The following is a 20826-nucleotide window of genomic DNA, read 5'->3' as shown; positions in this document are numbered from 1 at the left end:
AAACTGAACAAAAAAATAAATGCAACATGTAAAGTGTTGGTCCCATGTTTCATAAGACCCCAGAAAAGTTCCATATGCACAAAAAGCTTATTTCTCTCAAATTTTGTGTGCAAATTTGTTTACATCCTGTTAGTGAGCTGGGGACAATACAATACCACTCTAAAATGTACAGTTTTGTCACACAACACAATGCAACAGATATCTGAAGTTTTGAGGTAGTGTGCAATTGGCATGCTGACTGCAGGAATGTCCCCCAGAGCTGTTGCTAGATAATTTGATGTTCATTTCTCTTCCATAAGCCGCCTCCAACATCATTTTAAAGAATTTGGTAGTAAGTCCAAGCAGCCTCACAACCACAGACCATGAGTAACCATCCCAGCCCAGGACCAGCCACTCGGACAGCAGATGAAACTGGTGGTTTGCACAACCGAAGAATTTCTGCAGAAATGGTCAGAAATCATTTCAGGAAAGCTCATCTGCGTGCTTGTTTGTCCTCACCAGTGTCTTGACCTGACTGCAGTTTGGCGTCGTAACCGGCTTCCATGGGCAAATGCTCACCTTCGATGACCACTGGCAAGCTGGAGAAGTGTGCTCTTCACAGATGAATCCGGGCAGATGGCAGAGTGCCCCATGGTGGCGGTGGGGTTATGGTACGGGAACGCATAAACTACGGACAACGAACACAATTACATTTTATCTACGTCAATTTGAATGCACAGAGATACCGTGAGGAGATCCTGAAGCCAATTGTCGTGCCATTCATCCGACGCCATCACCTCATGTTTCAGCACGATAATGCACAGCCCCATGTCGCAAGGATCTGTACACAATTCCTGGAAGCTGAAAATGCCCCAGTTCTTCCATGGCCAGCCATTGAAGAGGAGTGGGACAACATTCCACAGGCCACTACCAAAAGCCTTATCAACTCAATGCAAAGGAGATGTGTCACGCTGCATGAGGCAAATAGTGGTCTCACCAGATACTGACTGGTTTTTTGATCCACGCCCCTACCTTTTTTTAATGGTATCTGTGACCAACAGATCCATTTCTGTAATCCCAGTCATGTGAAATCCATAGATTAGGGCCTAATGAATTAATTTCAATTGACTGATTTCCTTATATGAACTGTAACTTAGTAAAATCTTTGAAATTGTTGCGTGTTGTGTTTATATTTTTGTTCAGTGTAGTAGTTAGTTAAATAGTAACCAAATAGTTACCCAGACTATCTGCATTGTCCCTTTTTACACTAACTTTGACTCATCACATACACTGCTGCTACTATTTATTATCTATCCCGATACTTAGTCACTTTAGTCCTAGTTATATCTACATATCTACCTCAATTACTTCATACGCCTGCACATCGACTAGGTACTGGTACCCCATATATATTGCCACATTATCTTTACTCTGTATTTATTATTTTGTGTTATTACTTTTCCATAATTTCTCTATTTTCTTCCTCTCTGCATTGTTGGGTAAGTAAGCATGTCACTGTTAGTCTACACCTGTTGTTTACCAAGCATGTGACGAATACATTTTGATAAAAGTTTAGGGTCAGCCCCCAGTCGTGAACTGTGGTTGTGCTGAGTCTGCTGGCAGGGCCAACCCCCGGCCATAGGCCGAGGTTGTGCTGGCCCCCCCCATTGTCCAAGAAGCTTGATGGGTGAGTCGATAGTGAGGCCAGCCCCTGGTAGTTGACCAAGGGTGGACAGAAACCTCCTGTGGAGCAGAAGACTAATATTATTCTGTTTGTCCTGTGGGTACCTTTGCCACTGTTCCACCCCTTGTGGAACAGTGTCATGGTGTATTTGGTGTATGGTGTAAAACAAAAATCATGAAAAATATATAAAAGTATGGAATTTTACACAAGACAAAAACCTCCCGGCAGGATCGAACTCCAGTTGTGAACCGAGGTTACACTGAGCCTGCTGGCTGGGCCAACCGCTGGCTGTAAGCTGAGATGGACCGGGGTTGTTTGGCCCGCAATGGTGCAGAAAGCCTGAGAATGAGTTGATGGTGAAGCCAGCTCCCGGTCATGGACCGAGTTTGGTAGCTGGTCTCCCTGCAGGATCAGCCACAGTTGTGCACTGATGTTGTCCTGAGCCTGCTGGCGGGAGGATAACTGGCTCAGCATAAACTGCAGTACAACTGTTTGTTACACCAAAGTGTGAAGAAGGATGCTGTTTAACTTTTAGGAGGGTAGTTGATGAAGCAATTGGATTCAGGTGAGTGAGGCGAGCTAGTGGCTAAAGAAGATTGGATGTTGGTGAGCTAATTGGCATGGTCAGAGGAATTCCATATATATATATACATAAATGGACTTTCTTGCCGAGCGTCCGCATTACAATTATGGGTGTCAAGGGCCGTGTTCCAATATGAATGTAAGTGCACATATATGGAGTTCTTGCTCTAAGGCTGCGTTCCAATACAGAAGAACAAGACCATATATGGAAGTTCCTGTTGTGGATTAGGTGTGTCATCTGTAGCTTAAAGCTCTCCCCCCGAAAATGTGTTAAAAACTACACTTGGCCTTCCATTGACACCGGATGATGTAGATGTCCTGGAGGGCAGGCAGCATGCCCCTGGTGATGGGATGGGATGCCCGCACACCCCTCTGGAGAGCCATGCAGTTGAGGGGGAAGCAGTTGCCATACCAGGCGATGATGCTCTCAATGATGCATCTGAAGAAGTTTGTGAGTGTCTTAGGAGCCGTTCCAAATTTCTTCAGCTGCTTGAGATTGTAGAGGTGCTGTACCATCTTCTTCACCACATTGCCGGTGTGGCGAGACCATTTTAGGTCCTCAGTGATGTGCACATAGAGGAACTTGAAGCTTTTGACCCTATCCACTGCGACCCCGTCAATGCAATATGGTCTCAGAGTATTTCGTATTATTCAATGTAAATCTGAGACACTCCATTCGGTATGATATGGTACGTTTCGTATGGTACAGCATGTATCAATTTGTGGAAGTCCACCCTTTTCATCTGATATGTTACGAATTACAATTCGTATAATATTTTATGAATTTGCTTAATGTACAATATGTTACGAATTTGCAAAATGTACTTTCTTACAAATTTGAAAAACATTTAGTATGTTACGAATTCTAGCTAGGTGGGTAGGTGGCTAACATTTGCTAGCTGTCTAACTTTAGCTAGGCTAGGGGTTAGGGGTTAGGGTTCAATTTAGGAGTTAGGTTAGGGTTAGGGGAAGGTTAGCTAAAAGGGTTAAGGTTAGGGTTAGGGGAGGTGCTATCTAACATGCTAAGCAGTTGCAAAGTAGCTAAAAAGTAGTAAATAGCTGCTAATCAGCTAAAATGCTAAAGTTGTCCACTTTTGTGTCATACGCCCATCCACCCCAACCAACCACCTAACTTCCATTTTTGCCTTAAGTAACAATCTCCCTTATCTAACCATACCAAACGTAACATGTCATACTCATTTGAGTATGTTAAGTCTACTCTATGAAACCAGGCTGGTCGATGAGGATGGGGACATGCCCTCTCTTCTGTCTCCTGTAGAAATAGAATGCTCTAATTCTATGGTTCTGCAAGATGGAAAAGTTAGAGCTTTTAATCTGCATCATACTGTCCACCTTTTTTTTCCTTTCTTGAATGTCAAAAGCTAGCGAAATTACTGAATTTCATGAACAGTCTGTTCTATGTAGTATATTTCTATACTGGTAAATCTACTCAGTCTGTATCATGCAACTGTTCACTCTTTGACATGGGTCTACCAGGCCACTTTGCTCAGGTCACTATGCTGTGGGTCTGGGCTGTTGTCATGGAAATAGCCTACTACAACAACAACAACAACAGAAACCTGTTCTATAAGTGAGGTACATAACATTCCATCCTGTTTCATCAGGCAGGGATTCCACCAATGAGCAAACAGAACAGGACTCCTCATCATGACATCAACTCAAGCTTGTTTATACCTGGTGCTAACTTTTTTTATTGTGTACACATCCTGATTGTGCTGACATTTGTTGACAGATGAAGACGATCAGAAGACATTGTGATCTGATTGTGATCAGATCTTCCTGACCACATCAGGATATAGTCAGGAACACATTGTGTCTGGATATCTCAAAAACATAGATGGATCTGAAAAGTAAAACAATTTAAATCATTATTATCCTGCCTATCAAAATCCTTCATATGTGGCACCATTGACTTATGACATCAATATGTGTCTTGAACCCCCTAAGGTCAATGTCTGCGCCCCCACGGAAATCAAATGAGCAGAATACAAAAATGATTAGCATCGGAACAGTTTGGTCTACAAACTCACTTAGAAAGAACATGGTGTTCTCTGTTTTGCTCTACGACCCCCACAAATGTCTTGGGACTCGTCTGAAGTCGGTACACCTTCTTCGGGATCGGTGTCCCTTCCACGGGACGGTTGAGCTAACATTGGCTAATGTGATTAGCATGAGGTTGTAAGTAACAAGAACATTTCCCAGGACATAGACATATCTGATATTGGCAGAAAGCTTAATTTCTTGTTAATCTAACTGCACTGTCCAATTTACAGTAGCTATTACAGTGAAAGAATACCATGCTATTGTTTGAGGAGAGTGCACAATTTTGAACATGAAAAGTTATTAATAAACAAATTAGGCACATTTGGGCAGTCTTTATACAAACATCTTTAACAGAAATGCAATGGTTCATTGGATCAGTCTAACACTTTGCACATACACTGATGCCATCTAGTGGCCAACAATCTAAATTGCACCTGGGCTGGAATAATACATTATGGCCTTTCTCTTGCATTTCAAAGATGGTAAAAAAAATACAAAATAACGTTTTTCTTTTCTTCTTTGTATTATCTTTTGCCAGATCTATTGTGTTATATTCTACTACATTCCTTTCACATTTCCATAAACTTCAAAGTGTTTCCTTTCAAATGGTACCAAGAATATGCATATCCTAGCTTCAGGGCCTGAGCTTCTTAAAACAATCTCATATAGCTTAGTAGAACCCCTCTTCCTGCTTAGACAGGGCTTAGACTCTCATTGGTTAAAATAAAGAAATGTATACGATATTGAAAGAATATCCTTAAAATAATTTACATACAGGTATTGACCAAGAAATCCTGTCACAATGAAGACAAAGTGGACGGATAAGAGACACATATAGTATCATAAGACACGTCTGAAAATGTGGGCACAATCAGAATGTGGACAAGATCAGAATGTGGACAAGATCAGGACCAATGATTCAGGTATAAAAATGCAATAAAGAGGATCAATAGGAGAGTTTCTGTCCCAAATGGTACCCTATTCCCTATATAGTGCAGGGCCTTTAGGGATCCTGTCAAAAGTAGTCCACTATTAAAGGAATATAATACGGTGCCATTTGGGAGACAACCAAGGCTATGGTTAAAGGGCTAATTAGCATGTGACGTCATTGTCCTCTCATTCAATCAATCTGCTCTACAGGTCAATGGCCTCGGTCTCGATGATTCAGACTTGTTTCTTCCTGTTCAAAAATACAGTACTGTACACTTGGAGAAATTGACACTGTTGGATTTGGCACTTAGGGCCATACGTTTCTCAAAAAATACTTATTGGTTGTCAAGTTGCGCAAATTGCACATGCAATTCTCAAGGTTGGGTTGGCGACATGAAAGATTACCCCTCAAATTCAAATCTGGACCTCAAAGACAGCTCCACTGCTTTATTTTCATTCTGACCCTATAATCAGGGACTGATTAAGACCTGAGACACCAGATGGGTGCAATGAATATTCAGGTACAACACAAACCAGTTTGTTTAGCTGGACCTTGTCGGTGTGAGTGTGTAGTCTCTCTCGCTCTCTCTTTTTTTATGTATCTTTCTTTCTCTCTCTCTCTCTCTCTCTGCCGCACTCTCTCTGTCTCTGTCGCTCGCTCTCTCTCTCTCTGTGTCTCTCGCTCTGTCTCTGTCTCTCGCTGAGAATTTAATTCAATTCAATTTAAGGGATTTGTTGACATGGGAAACATATGTTAACATTGCCATTGCAAGTGCAAGTAAATAATAAACAAAAGTGAAATAAACAATAAAAACGAACAGTAAACATTACCCTCACAGAAGTTCCAAAATAATAAAGACATTTCAGATGTCATATTATGTCTATTTACAGTGTGGTAACGATGTACAAATAGTTACAAAAGGGAAAATAAATAAACATAAATATGGGTTATATTTACAATGTTATATTTACAATGTTCTTTACTGGTTGCCCTTTTCTTGTGGCAACAGGTCACACATTTTGCTGACGACACCATTCTGTATACTTCTGGCCCTCTTTGGACACTGTGTTAACTAACCTCCAGACGAGCTTCAATGCCATACAACTCTCCTTCCGTGGCCTCCAACTGCTCTTAAATACAAGTAAAACTAAATGCATGCTCTTCAACCGATCGCTGCCCACACCTGCCCGCCCGTCCAGAATCACTACTCTGGATGGTTCTGACTTAGAATATGTGGACAACTACAAATACCTAGGTGTCTGGTTAGATTGTAACCTCTCCTTCCAGACTCACACTAAGCATCTCTAATCCAAAATTCAATCAAGAATCGGCTTCCTATTTTGCAACAACGCATCCTTCACTCATGCTGCCAAACATACCCTCGTAAAACTGACTATCCTACCGATCCTTGACTTCGGCGATGTCATTTACAAAATAGCCTCCAACACTCTACTCAGTAAATTGGATGCAGTCTATCACAGTGCCATCCGTTTTGTCACCAAAGCCCCATATACTACCCACCACTGCGACCTGTATGCTCTCGTTGGCTGGCCCTCGCTTCAAATTCATTGCCAAACCCACTGGCTCCAGGTCATCTATAAGTCTTTGCTAGGTAAAGCCCCACCTTATCTCAGCTCACTGGTCACCATAGCATCACCCACCCGTAGCAAACGCTCCAGCAGGTATATTTCACTGGTCACCCCCAAAACCAATTTCTCCTTTGGCCACCTTTCCTTCCAGTTCTCTGCTGCCAATGACTGGAACGAACTGCAAAAGCTGAAGCTGGAGACTCATATCTCCCTCACTAACTTTAAGCACCAGCTGTCAGAGCAGCTCACAGATCACTGCACCTGTAAATAGCCCATCTGTAAAAGCCCATCCAACTACCTCTTTCCCATACTGTTATTTATTTGATTTATTTTGCTCCTTTGCACCCCAGTATCTCTACTTGCACATTAATCTTCTGCACATCTATCACTCCAGTGTTTATTTGCTATAATGTAATTATTTCGCCACTATGGCGTATTTATTGCCTTACCTCCCTTATCCTACCTCATTTGCACACACTGTATATAGACTTTTCCTATTGTATTATTGATTGTATGTTTGTTTATTCCATGTGTAACTCTGTATTGTTGTTTGTGTCGCACTGCTTTGCTTTATCTTGACCAGGCCGCAGTTGTAAATTAGAACTTGTTCTCAACTAGCCTACCTGGTTAACCTGCTACCACCCGATACTCTACCCTTCACCTTAGAGACTATCACTACCCGGCTACCACCCAGTACTCTACCCTGCACCTTAGAGACTATCATTACCCGGCGACCACCAGGTACTCTACCCTGCACCTTAGAGACTATCACTACCCGGCTACCACCCGGTACTCTACCTTGCACCTTAGAGACTATCACTACCCGGCTACCACACGGTACTCTACCCTGCACCTTAGAGACTATCCCTAGCCAGCTACCATCCAGTATTCTACCCTTCACCTTAGAGACTATCACTACCCGGCTACCACACGGAACTCTATCATATATAATTACTGCCATTCATACTGTATTCTGGACATAGCTCATCCTATATACATTTGAAGTCGGAAGTTTACATACACCTTAGCCAAATACATTTAAACTCAGTTTTTCACAATTCCTGACATTTAATCCTAGTAAAAATTCCCTGTCTTAGGTCAGTTAGGATCACCACTTTATTTTAAGAATGTGAAATGTCTGTCACGCCCTGACCGTAGAGAGCTTTTTATGTCTCTATTTTGGTTTGGTCAGGGTGTGATTTGGGTGGGCATTCTATGTTCTTTTTTCTATGATTTGTATTCCTGTGTGTTTGGCCGGGTGTGGTTCTCAATCAGAGGCAGCTGTCTATCGTTGTCTCTGATTGAGAACCATACTTAGGTTTCCTTTTCCCACCTGTATTTGTGGGTAGTTGTCTGTGTGTAGTGGCCTGCGAGCACTACGTAGCTTTACGGTCGTTTGTTATTTTCTTGTTTTTTTGGCGACATTAATTAAACTAAAATGTACGCTCACAACGCTGCGCCTTGGTCCTTTCGACGAGCGTGACAATGTCAGAATAATAGTAGCGAGAATGATTTATTTCAGCTTTTATTTCTTTCATCACATTCCCAGTGGGTCAGAAGTTTACATACACTCAATTAGTATTCGGTAACATTGCCTTTAAATTGTTTAACTTGGGTCAAACATTTTGGGTAGCCTTCCACAAGCTTCCCACAATAAGTTGGGTAAATTTCGTCCCATTCCTCCTGACAGAGCTGTTGTAACTGAGTCAGGTTCGTAGGCCTCCTTGCTCGCACACGCTTTTTTAGTTCTGCCCACAAATGTGCAATGGGACTGAGGTCAGGGCTTTGTGATGGCAACTCCAATACCTTGACTTTGTTGTCCTTAAGCCATTTTGCCACAACTTTGGGAGAATGCTTGGGGTCATTGTCCATTTGGAAGACCCATTTACGACCAAGCTTTAATTTTGTCAATATGGGGGCGCTGTTTTCACTTTGTAAAAAATCGTTCCCAAATTAAACTGCCTCGTACTCAATTCTTGCTCGTACAATATGCATATTATTATTACTATTGGATAGAACACACTCTCTAGTTTCTAAAACCGTTTGAATTATATCTGTGAGTAAAACAGAACTCATTTTGCAGCAAACTTCCTGTCAGGAAGTGAAAAATCTGAAATCGAGGCTCTGTTCCAGGGCCATCCTATTAATTTGCCTGAATTCTATGGATCTACATGCACTGCATACGCCTTCCACTAGATGTCAATAGGCTGTGAGAGGTGGAATGGGGTGTATAGCTTGATCTGAGGTCAAATGAGAGCTCTTGGAATGACATGACCCCAAGTTTCCTTTGTTCAGCAAGGCGCGAAGGACCCATGGATTGCGTTCTGAAAAGCTTTCGTTATAGACGTTAGATATCTCCGGCTCTGATTTTATTTGATATATGTGTTAAAAACATCATAAAGTAGTTATTTTAAACCGAGTTATATCAGTTTATATCAGTTTATTGCGATTTTCGGCATTTTCTTTGTTTGCGTTATGGTGAGTTTGGACACTCCTGCGCCACATGGCTAGCTTTGGTTGCTAATTTGACAGATGAAGAGGACATTCTACAACTGAACAACGATTATTCTGGACAAAGGACACCTTGTACAAGATTCTGATGGAAGCTCATCAAATAGTAGGAACCATTTATGATGTTATTTCGTATTTCTGTCGAAAATGTGTAGTCGTATTTTTCGCCCTGATTTTGGGCGCTGTCTCGCTATAACGTAAGCTGTATGTCGTACTAAAGTTATTTAAAAAAAATCTAAAACAGCGGTTGCATTAAGAACTAGTGTATCTTTCATTTGCTGTCCAACATGTATTTTTTAGTAAAGTTTATGATTAGTTATTTGATTAGATTAGGTGCCTCTCCAAGATTTCTCCGGACAATATTTTTGCATTTTGACTACGTATTCACATTGTAAAACCACGATTTGTGCCGCTAAATATGCACATTTTCGAACAAACCATATATGTATTGTGTAATATGATGTTATAGGACTGTCATCTGATGAAGATTGTGAAGGTTAGTGAAGAAATGTATATCTTTTGCTGTTTTTATCGCTGTCGCTAACGTTGCGTTGAATGAATGACGTTGTGTGGTTGGCTATTGTAGTAAGCTAATATAATGCTATATTGTGTTTTCGCTGTAAAACACTTAAAAAATCTGAAATATTGGCTGGATTCACAAGATGTTTGTCTTTCATTTGCTGTACACCATGTATTTTTCATAAATGTTTTATGATGAGTATTTAGGTATTTCACGTTGGTCTCTGTAGTTATTCTAGCTGCTTTGGTGAGATTTGTGATGGTGGCTGCAATATAAAACTATGATTTATACCTGAAATATGCAAATTTTTCGAACAAAACATATGCTATACAATAAATCTGTTATAAGACTGTCATCTGATGAAGTTGTTTCTTGGTTAGTGACTATTTATATCTTTATTTGGTCGATTTTGTGATAGCTACCTATGCGGTAAAAAAATGGTGAAAATATGCGGTTGAGTCTTTTGCTATCGTGGTTAGCTAATAGAAATACATATTGTGTTTTCACTGTAAAACATTTTAAAAATCGGAAATGATGGCTGGATTCACAAGATGTGTATCTTTCATCTGGTGTCTTGGACTTGTGATTTCATGATATTTAGATGCTAGTATTTACTTGTGGCGCTATGCTAGGCTATGATAGTCAGCTTTTTTACTGATGAGGGTGCTCCCGGATCCGGGAGTGACTCGTGAGAAGTTAAATATCAAATCAAATCAAATGTATTTATATAGCCCTTCTTACATCAGCTGATATCTCAAAGTGCTGTACAGAAACCCAGCCTAAAACCCCAAACAGCAAGCAATGCAGGTGTGGAAGCACGGTGGCTAGGAAAAACTCCCTAGAAAGGCCAAAACCTAGGAAGAAACCTAGAGAGGAACCAGGCTATGAGGGGTGGCCAGAACCTCTTCTGGCTTTGCCGGGTGGAGATTATAACAGAACATGGCCAAGATGTTCAAATGTTCATAAATGACCAGCATGGTCAAATAATAATAATCACAGTAGTTGTCGAGGGTGCAGCAAGTCAGCACCTCAGGAGTAAATGTCAGTTGGCTTTTCATAGCCGATCATTAAGAGTATCTCTACCGCTCCTGCTGTCTCTAGAGAGTTGAAAACAGCAGGTCTGGGACAGGTAGCACGTCCGGTGAACAGGTCAGGATTCCATAGCCGCAGCCAGAACAGTTGAAACTGGAGCAGCAGCACGGCCAGGTGGACTGGGGACAGCAAGGAGTCATCATGCCAGGTAGTCCTGAGGCATGGTCCTAGGGCTCAGGTCTTCCGAGAGAGAGAAAGAAAGAGAGAAAGAGAGAATTAGAGAGAGCATACTTAAATTCACACAAGACACCGGATAAGACAGGAGAAGTACTCCAGATATAACAAACTGACCCTAGCCCCCCGACACATAAACTACTGCAGCATAAATACTGGAGGCTGAGACAGGAGGGGTCAGGAGACACTGTGGCCCCATCCGATGATACCCCCGGACAGAGCCAAACAGGAAGGATATAACCCCACCCACTTTGCCAAAGCACAGCTCCCACACCACTAGAGGGATACCTTCAACCACCAACTTACCATCCTGAGACAAGGCCGAGTATAGCCCACAAAGATCTCCGCCACGGCACAACCCATGGGGGCGCGCCAACCCAGACAGAAAGATCACGTCAGTGACTTAACCCACTCAAGTGACGCACCCCTCCTAGGGACGGCATGAAAGAGCACCAGTAAGCCAGTGACTCAGCCCCTGTAATAGGGTTAGATAAAGTGAAATAAAGGTGAAATAAAATAATAATACAAATGTGATGGCACACTGTGGTATTTTACCCAGTAGATAAAATCAAATCAAATTGTATTTATCACATGCGCCAAATACAGTGTAGACCTTATAGTGAAATGCTCACTCACAAGCTTCTTATGACTGCAGGGGCAGTATTGAGTAGCTTGGATGAAAGGGTGCCCAGAGTAAACTGCCTGCTCCTCAGTCCCAGTTGCTAATATATGCATATTATTAGTAGTATTGGATAGAAAACACTCTGAAGTTTCTAAAACTGTTTGAATGATGTCTGTGAGTATAACAGAACTCATATGGCAGAGAAAGAAATCCAACCAGGAAGGGGGAAATCTGAGGTTTGTAGGTTTTCAACTCATCGCCTATCGAATACACAGTGGGATATGTGTCAGTTTGCACTTCCTACGGCTTCCACTAGATGTCAACAGTCTGTAGAACCTTGTCTGATGCTTCTACTGTGAAGTGGGGCCAAAGGAGACGGGAATGAGTAAGGTCTATCATGAGCTGACCATGCTCTGACCATGCGCGTTCACATGAGAGGGAGCTCTGTTCCATCGCACTTCTGAAGACAATGGAATTCTCCGGTTGGAACTTTATTGAAGATTTATGTTAAAAACATCCTAAAGACTGATTCAATACATCGTTTGACATGTTTCTGACTGTTACGGAACTTTTTGACATTTCGTCTGCTTTTAGTGAACGCGCTTCCTGACTTTGGATTTGTTTACCAAACACGCTAACAAAAGTAGCTATTTGGACATAAATGATGGACATTACCGAACAAAACAAACATTTCTTGTGGAAGTGGGAGTCCTGGGAGTGCATTCCGACGAAGATCAGCAAAGGTAAGTGAAGATTTATAATGCTATTTATGACTTTTGTTGACTGCACAATTTGGCGGATAACTGTATGGCTTCCTTTTGTGGCTGAACGCTGTTCTCAGATTATTGAATATTGTGCTTTTGCAACACAGCGATTGCATTAAGAACAAGTGTATCTTTAATTCTATGTAAAACATGTATCTTTCATCAAAGTTTATGATGAGTATTTCTGTTATTTGATGTGGCTCTCTGCAATTTCTCTGGATATTTTGGAGGCATTTCTGAACATGGCGCCAAAGTAAACTGAGGTTTTTGGATATAAATATGAACTTTATCGAACAAAACATATATGTATTGTGTAACCTAAAGTCCTATGAGTGTCATCTGATGAAGATCATCAAAGGTTAGTGATTAATTTTATCTCTATTTCTGCTTTTTGTGACTCCTGTCTTTGGCTGGAAAAATGGCTGGGTTTTTCTGTGATTTTGCGGTGACCTAACATAATCGTTTGTGGTGCTTTCGCTGTAAGCCTTTTTGAAATCGGACACTGTGGTGGGATTAACAAGAAGTGTATCTTTAAAATGGTGTGAAATACTTGTATGCTTGAGGAATATTAATTATGAGATTTCTGTTGTTTGAATTTGGCACCCTGCACTTTCACTGGCTGTTGTCATATCGATCCCGTTAACGGGATTGCAGCCCTAAGAAGTTTTAACCAACAATGCAGTTTTAAGAAATACCTAAAAAAAGTAAGAAATAAAAGTAAGAAATATAGAAATATATATATAGAGTAGCAGTAAGATAACAATAGTGAGGCTACATACAGGGTGTACAGGTACAGAGTCAATGTGCGGGGGCACCGGTTAGTCGAGGTAATTGAGGTAATATGTACATGTAGGTAGAGTTATTAAAGTGACTATGCATAGATAATAACAGAGAGTAGCAGCAGCGTAGGGGGCAATGCAAATAGTCTGGGTAGCCATTTGATTAGATGTTCAGGAGTCTTCTGGCTTTGGGGTGGAAGCTGTTTAGAAGCCTCTTGGACCTAGACCTGGCTCTGGTGCCACGCGGTAGCAGAGAGAACAGTCTATGACTAGGGTGGTTGGAGTCTTTGACAATTTTTAGGGCCTTCCTCTGACACCCCCTGGTATAGAGCTCCTGGATGGCAGGAAGCTTGACCCCGGTGATGCACTGGGCCGTACGCACTACCCTCTGTAGTGCCTTGCGGTCAGAGGCCGAGCAGTTGCCATACCAGGCAGTGATGCAACCCGTTAGGATGCTCTCGATGGTGCAGCTGTAGCACCTTTTGAGGATCTGAGGACCAATGCCAAATCTTTTCAGTCTCCTGAGGGGGAATGTCTTGGTGTGCTTGGACCATGTTAGTTTGCTGGTGATTTGGACGCCAAGCAACTTGAAGCTCTCAACCTGCTCCACTACAGCCCCGTCGATGAGAATGGGAGTGTGCTTGGTCCTCCTTTTCCTGTAGTCCACAATCATCTCCTTTGTCTTGATCACGTTGAGGGGGAGGTTGTTGTCCTTGCACAACACGGTCAGGTCTCTGACCTCCTCCCTAAAGGCTGTCTCGTCATTGACGGTGATCAGGCCTACCACTGTTGTGTCATCGGCAAACTTAATGATGGTGTTGGAGTCGTGCCTGGCTGTGCAGTCATGAGTGAACAGGGAGTATAGGAGGGGACTGAGCACGCAGCCCTGAGGGGCCCCCATGTTGAGGATCAGCGTGGCGGATGTGTTGTTACCTACCCTCACCACCTGTGGGCGGCCCGTTAGGAAGTCCAGGATCCAGTTGCAGAGGGAGGTGTTTAGTCCCAGGGTCCTTGGCTTAGTGATGAGCTTTGAGGGCACTATGGTGTTGAACGCTGAGCTGTAGTCAATGAATAGCATTCTCATATAGGTGTTCCTTTTGTCCAGGTGAGAAAGGGCAGTGTGGAGTGCAATAGAGATTGCATCATCTGTGGATCTGTTGGGCTGATATGCAAATTGGAGTGGGTCTAGGGTTTCTGGGATAATGGTGTTGATGTGAGCCATGACCAGCATTTCAAAGCACTTCATGGCTACACACGTGAGTGCTACGGGTCGGTAGTCATTTAGGCAGGTTCTGTTCTTGGGCACAGGGACTATGGTTGTCTGCTTGAAACATGTTTTTATGGGAGTTTATCAAAATTGTGTTATTTTCAAATTCATTTTCGATCTGTGTAATATAGTTATACATTTGGCAGGAGGTTAGGAAGTGCAGCTCAGTTTCCATCTCATTTTGTGGGCAGTGTGCACATTGCCTGTCTTCTCTTGAGAGCCAGGTCTGCCTATGGCGGCCTTTCTCAATAGCAAGGCTATGCTCACTGAGTCTGTACATAGTCATAGTCTTCCGAAGTCGGTTCCTCTCCTTGTTCGGGTGGTGTTCGGCGGTCGACGTCACCGGTCTTCTAGCCATCGCCGATCCATTTTTCGTTTTCCATTTGTTTTGTCTTGTTTTCCCACACCTGGTTTTCATTCCCTCATTATGTGTTGTGTATTTAACCCTCTGTTCCCCCCATGTCTTTGAGCGGAATTGTTTGTTGTAAGTGCTTGTGCACATTGTTGTCTGGTGCGCAACGGGTTTTGTACCCATATGTTGTTATTCTGGATGCCGGTGGTTTGGTATATTAAACTGCTCTGGTTATTACCCAGTTCTGCTCTCCTGCGTCTAACTTCGCTGCCACCAGTTACGCACCCCTTACACAAAGCTTTCCTTCAGTTTATGTCAGGTATTCTGTCACTGTGTACACTCTGTTTAGGGCCAAATAGCATTCTAGTTTGCTCTGTTTTTTTGTTAATTCTTTCCAATGTGTCAAGTAATTATCTTTTTGTTTTCTCATGATTTGGTTGGGTCTAATTGTATTGTTGTCCTGGGGCTCTTGGGGGTCTGTATGTGTTTGTGAACAGAGCCGCATGACCAGCTTGCTTAGGGGACTCTTCTCCAGGTTCTTCTCTCTGTAGGTGATGGCTTTGTTATGGAAGGTTTGGGAATCCCTTCCTTTTTGGTGGTTGTAGAAATTAAGAGCTCATTTCTGGATTTTGATAAGGAGCAGGTATCAGCCTAATTCCGCTATGCATGCATTATTTGGTGTTTTACGTTGTACAGAATTCTGCATGCAGTCTCAATTTGGTGTTTGTCCCATTTTGTGAATGCTTGGTTGATGAGCGGACCACAGACCTTCCAACCATTAAGGGCAATGGGTTCTATAACCGATTCAAGTATTTTTAGCCAGATCCAGCTTCGGTCACAGCTTTGTGGAAGTTACCTGTGGCGCTGATGTTTAGACCGTATAGTTTGTGTGATCTTGGGCAACGGTGTCAAGATGGAATTTGTATTTGTGGACCTGGCGACTAGAACTTTCTTGGAATACCATTTTTTTTTTGTCTTACTGAGATTTATTTTCAGGGCCCAGGTCTGACAGAATATGTGCAGAATATCTAGGTGCTGCTGTATGCCCTCTTTGGTTGGTGACAGAAGCACCAGATCATCAGAAAACAGTAGGCATTCGACTTCAGATTCTGGAAGGGTGAGGCCGGGTGCTGCAGACTATTCTTGTGCCCTCGCTAATTTGTTGATATACAGTTGAAGTCGGAAGTTTACATAGACTTAGGTTGGAGTCATTAAAACTCATTTTTCAACCACTCCACAAATCTCTTGTTAACAAACTATAGTTTTGGCAAGTCGGTTAGGACATCTACTTTGTGCACGACACAAGTCATTTTTCCAACAATTGTTTACAGATTGATTATTTCACTTATAATTCACTGTATCACAATTCCAGTGGGTCAGAAGTTTACATACACTAAGTTGACTGTGCCTTGAAACAGCTTGGGAAATTCCAGAAAATGATGTCATGGTTTTAGAAGCTTCTGATAGGCTATTTGACATAATTTGAGTCAATTGGAGGTGTACCTGTGGATGTATTTCAAGGCCTACCTTCAAACTCAGTGCATCTTTGCTTGACATCATGGGAAAATCAGCCAAGACCTCAGAAAAGAATGTAGACCTCCACAAGTCTGGTTCATCCTTGGGAGCAATTTACAGACGCCTGAGGGTACCACATTCATCTGTACAAACAATAGTACGCAAGTATAAACACCATGGGACCAAACAGCCGTCATACCGCTCAGGAAGGAGACGCGTTCTGTCTCCTTGAGATGAATGTACTTTGGTGCGAAAAGTGCAAATCCATCCCAGAAAACAGCAAAGGACCTTGTGAAGATGCTGGAGGAAACAGGTACAAAAGTATTTATATCCACAGTAATACGAGTCCTATATTGACATATCCTGAAAGGCCGCTCAGCAAGGAAGAAGCCACTGCTCCAAAACCTCCATAAAATAGCCAGACTACGGTTTGAAACTGCACATGGGGACAAATATCGTACTTTTTGGAGAAATGTCTTCTGGTCTGATGAAACAAAAATAGAACTGTTTGGCCATAATGACCATCGTTATGTTTGGAGGAAAAAGGGGGAGGCTTGCAAGCCGAAGAACACCATCCTGACCGTGAAGAACGGGGGTGGCAGCATCATGTTGTGGGGGTGCTTTGCTGCAGGAGGGACTGGTGCACTTTACAAAATAGATGGCATCATGAGGCAGGAAAAATAAGTGGATATATTGAAGCAACATCTCAAGACATCAGTCAGGAAGTTAAAGCTTGGTCGCAAATGACCCCGAGCATACTTTCAAAGTTGTGGCAAAATGGCTTAAGGACAACACCGTGAAGGTAATGGAGTGGCCATCACAAAGCCCTGACCTTAATCCTATAGAAAATTTGTGGGCAGAACTGAAAAAGCGTGTGTGAGCAAGGAGGCCTACATACCTGACAGTTACACCAGCTCTGTCAGGAGGAATGGGCCAAAATTCACCCAACTTATTGTGGGAAGCTTGTGGAAGGCTACCCAAAATGTTCAACCTAAGTTAAACAGTTTAAAGACAATGCTACCAAATACTAATTGAGTGTATGTAAACTTCTGACCCACTGGGAATGTGATGAAATAAATAAAGCTGAAATAAATCATTCTCTCTACTACTATTCTGACATTTCACATTCTTAAAATAAAGTGGTGATCCTAAGTGACCTAAGACAGGGAATTTTTACTAGGATTAAATGTCAGGAATTGTGAAAAAAGTTTAAATGTATTTGGCTAAGGTGTTTGTAAACTTCCGACTTCAACTGTATATGTTGAAGAGGGTGGTTTCTTAAGCTGCATCTCTCTCTCGTTACACCACAGTAAAGTTTAATCCTCTCTCTCTTTCTATAACACACACCCACAGCCACATTGGACACACACACGAACAAGGGAACAAGGTCATCAACGCGAACACGTACACACACTCTTGGGCAATAGACTTGTTGTTTTCTCCCCTTCCTCCCTCTATCCCTCCTACGCTCCCACTGTCCAGATTCCTGCAGCGTTTACAATAGGGGATATTACGTCACACACACAGGGTCATTGGGTAAGCAGCAGTAAAAGGATCATTAACCCTGACTACGTACCTACAGTATCTCCTGATCTGATCCGCTGCCGGATTTATGCTTTATTATACCCAACGGCTATAGTCTGACTCACGCTGTCTGTTGATAACAGGTTGCTCCTATGGTCTATATACTGTAATAAACATGGTCTATGTCCCAAACGGCACTCTATTCACTATATAGTGCATATAGGCCCTGGCTAAAAGTAGTGCACTATATAGGAAATAGGGTTCATTTGGGATGCATTCATGGGCTGTGATTCTGAAGGGCAAGCTTCTGGTTTTTAATCTCAACGTTCCTAATGTTTGTTTTAAGTTTCCAAGCTGGGAGTGTTTATTTCGGGATTCCGAGCAGGGCCTTTTGATCTTATCAGCTCGGCAGGTGGTAAACACACACACACACACACACACACACACACACAGTAATAATCAAGGTAGGGTCTATCAATAGATGGGACGATAGTCACGTCTATATTGGGTTTTTAGCCAGCAATGCATGTTAAAGTGAATTATTCTCCTCGTCATTTCTCCTTCAATACTCCATATTACGGAACCTAATTTGGCACACCGGTTCACAACAAAATTCCCTAAATTGTCAGCAGATGGTGACTTGATCCCCTCGCTAGTTCTCTTGCTGGAAGGATGGACAGACATTATGCATTCTTCCATAGGGATTCTTTTTTGAAGACATTTCAGAAATTCCGCTAAATTGTCAACAGTGACACTTAAATTACAGAGAAAGATAACATATTAGAAGTGCCTTCTGTTAGAATATCCAAGAACGGTGTTCTTGATGTAATTAAAAACAATATTTTCTCTGCTATCTTTTACAGCAAAGAATGAAGGAAAGCTAACCAATTACATGGGGGCTAACAGGCTAATATTTCCTTTTTTGTTAAAGGAGAAACAGAAAACGATAGAATTAGGATTACTTATCATACAGCCTCATTGGAGATCTTTCTGTTCTATGTACCGAGCTGTGACCAAAACTGAAACCTAGCCACTCTCTCGTACCTTAGCAACATTAGCTGCACAAGTTTTTAGCTATCTAGCTAATGTTATATCCCGACAACATTGATGCTCAATATATTTTTGTTCTCAGCCATATCTAAGCCATATTCAAAATGTAATTCAAGCCAGATACAATTTCAATAATGTAGGCTATCTATTTTGTTGGTTGACATTGTAACGTTAGTTGCTAGCTACCTAGCTTGCTAGCCAGGCTCCCTGGTTCACGTTTCGTCCGAGCAGCCCAGCTATGACACATGTTGGCAAGCTGTTGTACCTTGACAACATTGACTATGAGCATACTTCTTTTGTTCTATTATCTTAGCCTTATTCACAATTAAATTAACTATCTATATGAGCTCAGGTCAGCTACAAACGTTAATTTTGTTGCATCAAATCAACCTTTCCACCATAGCTAGCTAGTTAGCTACACTACCTAATCAAACCAATGCTCTAAAAGTGCATAGCATAACGCTGTGACAGTTTCATCAAACAGAAGTGGAACATTATAGCTATGTCAATTCTTACCTTGATTGTTGGTATTAGTTCCTCATTGGCCTTATCTCCAATATTATGTGAAGTCTCATCACACATCGTACAGCATGTGCTGACCAACTGGCAGGTGTCTTCACTGACATTTTCAACATGTCCCTGATTGAGTCTGTAATACCAACATGCTTCAAGCAGACCACCATAGTCCCTGTGCCCAAGAACACAAAGGCAACCTGCCTAAATGACTACAGACCCGCTATAATGTTCCAGGCTGGTAATGTCTCACATCAACACCATTATCCCAGAAACCCTAGACCCACTCCAATTTGCATACCGCCCAAACAGATCCACAGATGATGCAATCTCTATTGCACTCCACACTGCCCTTTCCCACCTGGACAAAAGGAACACCTATGTGAGAATGCTATTCATTGACTACAGCTCAGTGTTCCACACCATAGTACCCTCAAAGCTCATCACTAAGCTAAGGAACCTAGGACTAAACACCTCCCTCTGCAACTGGATCCTGGACTTCCTGATGGGTTGCCCCCAGGTGGTGAGGGTAGGTAGCAACACATCTGCCACACTGATCCTCAACAATGGAGCTCCCCAGGGGTGCGTGCTCAGTCCCCTCCTGTACTCCCTGTTCACCCACGACTGCATGGCCAGGCACGAAGTCCAACACCATCATTAAGTTTGCAGACGACACAACAGTGGTAGGCCTGATCACCGACAACGACGAGACAGCCATTAGGGAGGAGGTCAGAGACCTGGCTGGGTGGTGCCAGAATAACAACCTATCCCTCAACGTAACCAAGACTAAGGAGATGATTGTGGACTACAGGAAAAGGAGCACCGAGCACGTCTCCATTCTCATGGACGGGGCTGTAGTGGAGCAGGTTGAGAGCTTCAAATTCCTTGGTGTCCACATAAACAACAAACTAGAATGGTCCAAACACACCAAGACAGTTGTGAAGAGGGCACAACAAAGCCTATTTCCCCTCAGGAAACTAAAAAGATTTGGCATGGGTCCTGAGATCCTCAAAAGGTTCTACAGCTGCAACATCGAGAGCATCCTTAGCAGGTAGCTCACTGCCTGGTACGGCAATTGCTCGGCCTCTGACCGCAAGGCACTTCAGTGGGTAGTGCGTACGGCCCAATACATCACTGGGGCAAAGCTGCCTGCCATCCAGGACATCTACACCTAGCGGTGTCAGAGGAAGACCCTAAATGTTTGTCAAAGACCCCAGCCATCCCAGTCATAGCGACACCGGATTGCCAACTCCAGGACAAAAAGGCTTCAACAGTTTTTACCCTCAAGCCATAAGACTTCTGAACAGGTAACCA

Source organism: Salvelinus namaycush, chromosome 10, assembly GCF_016432855.1.
Source record: "Salvelinus namaycush isolate Seneca chromosome 10, SaNama_1.0, whole genome shotgun sequence".
Taxonomy (NCBI): domain Eukaryota; kingdom Metazoa; phylum Chordata; class Actinopteri; order Salmoniformes; family Salmonidae; genus Salvelinus; species Salvelinus namaycush.
The sequence above is the reverse complement of the archived record's forward strand: the minus strand, read 5'-3'. Positions refer to the sequence as shown.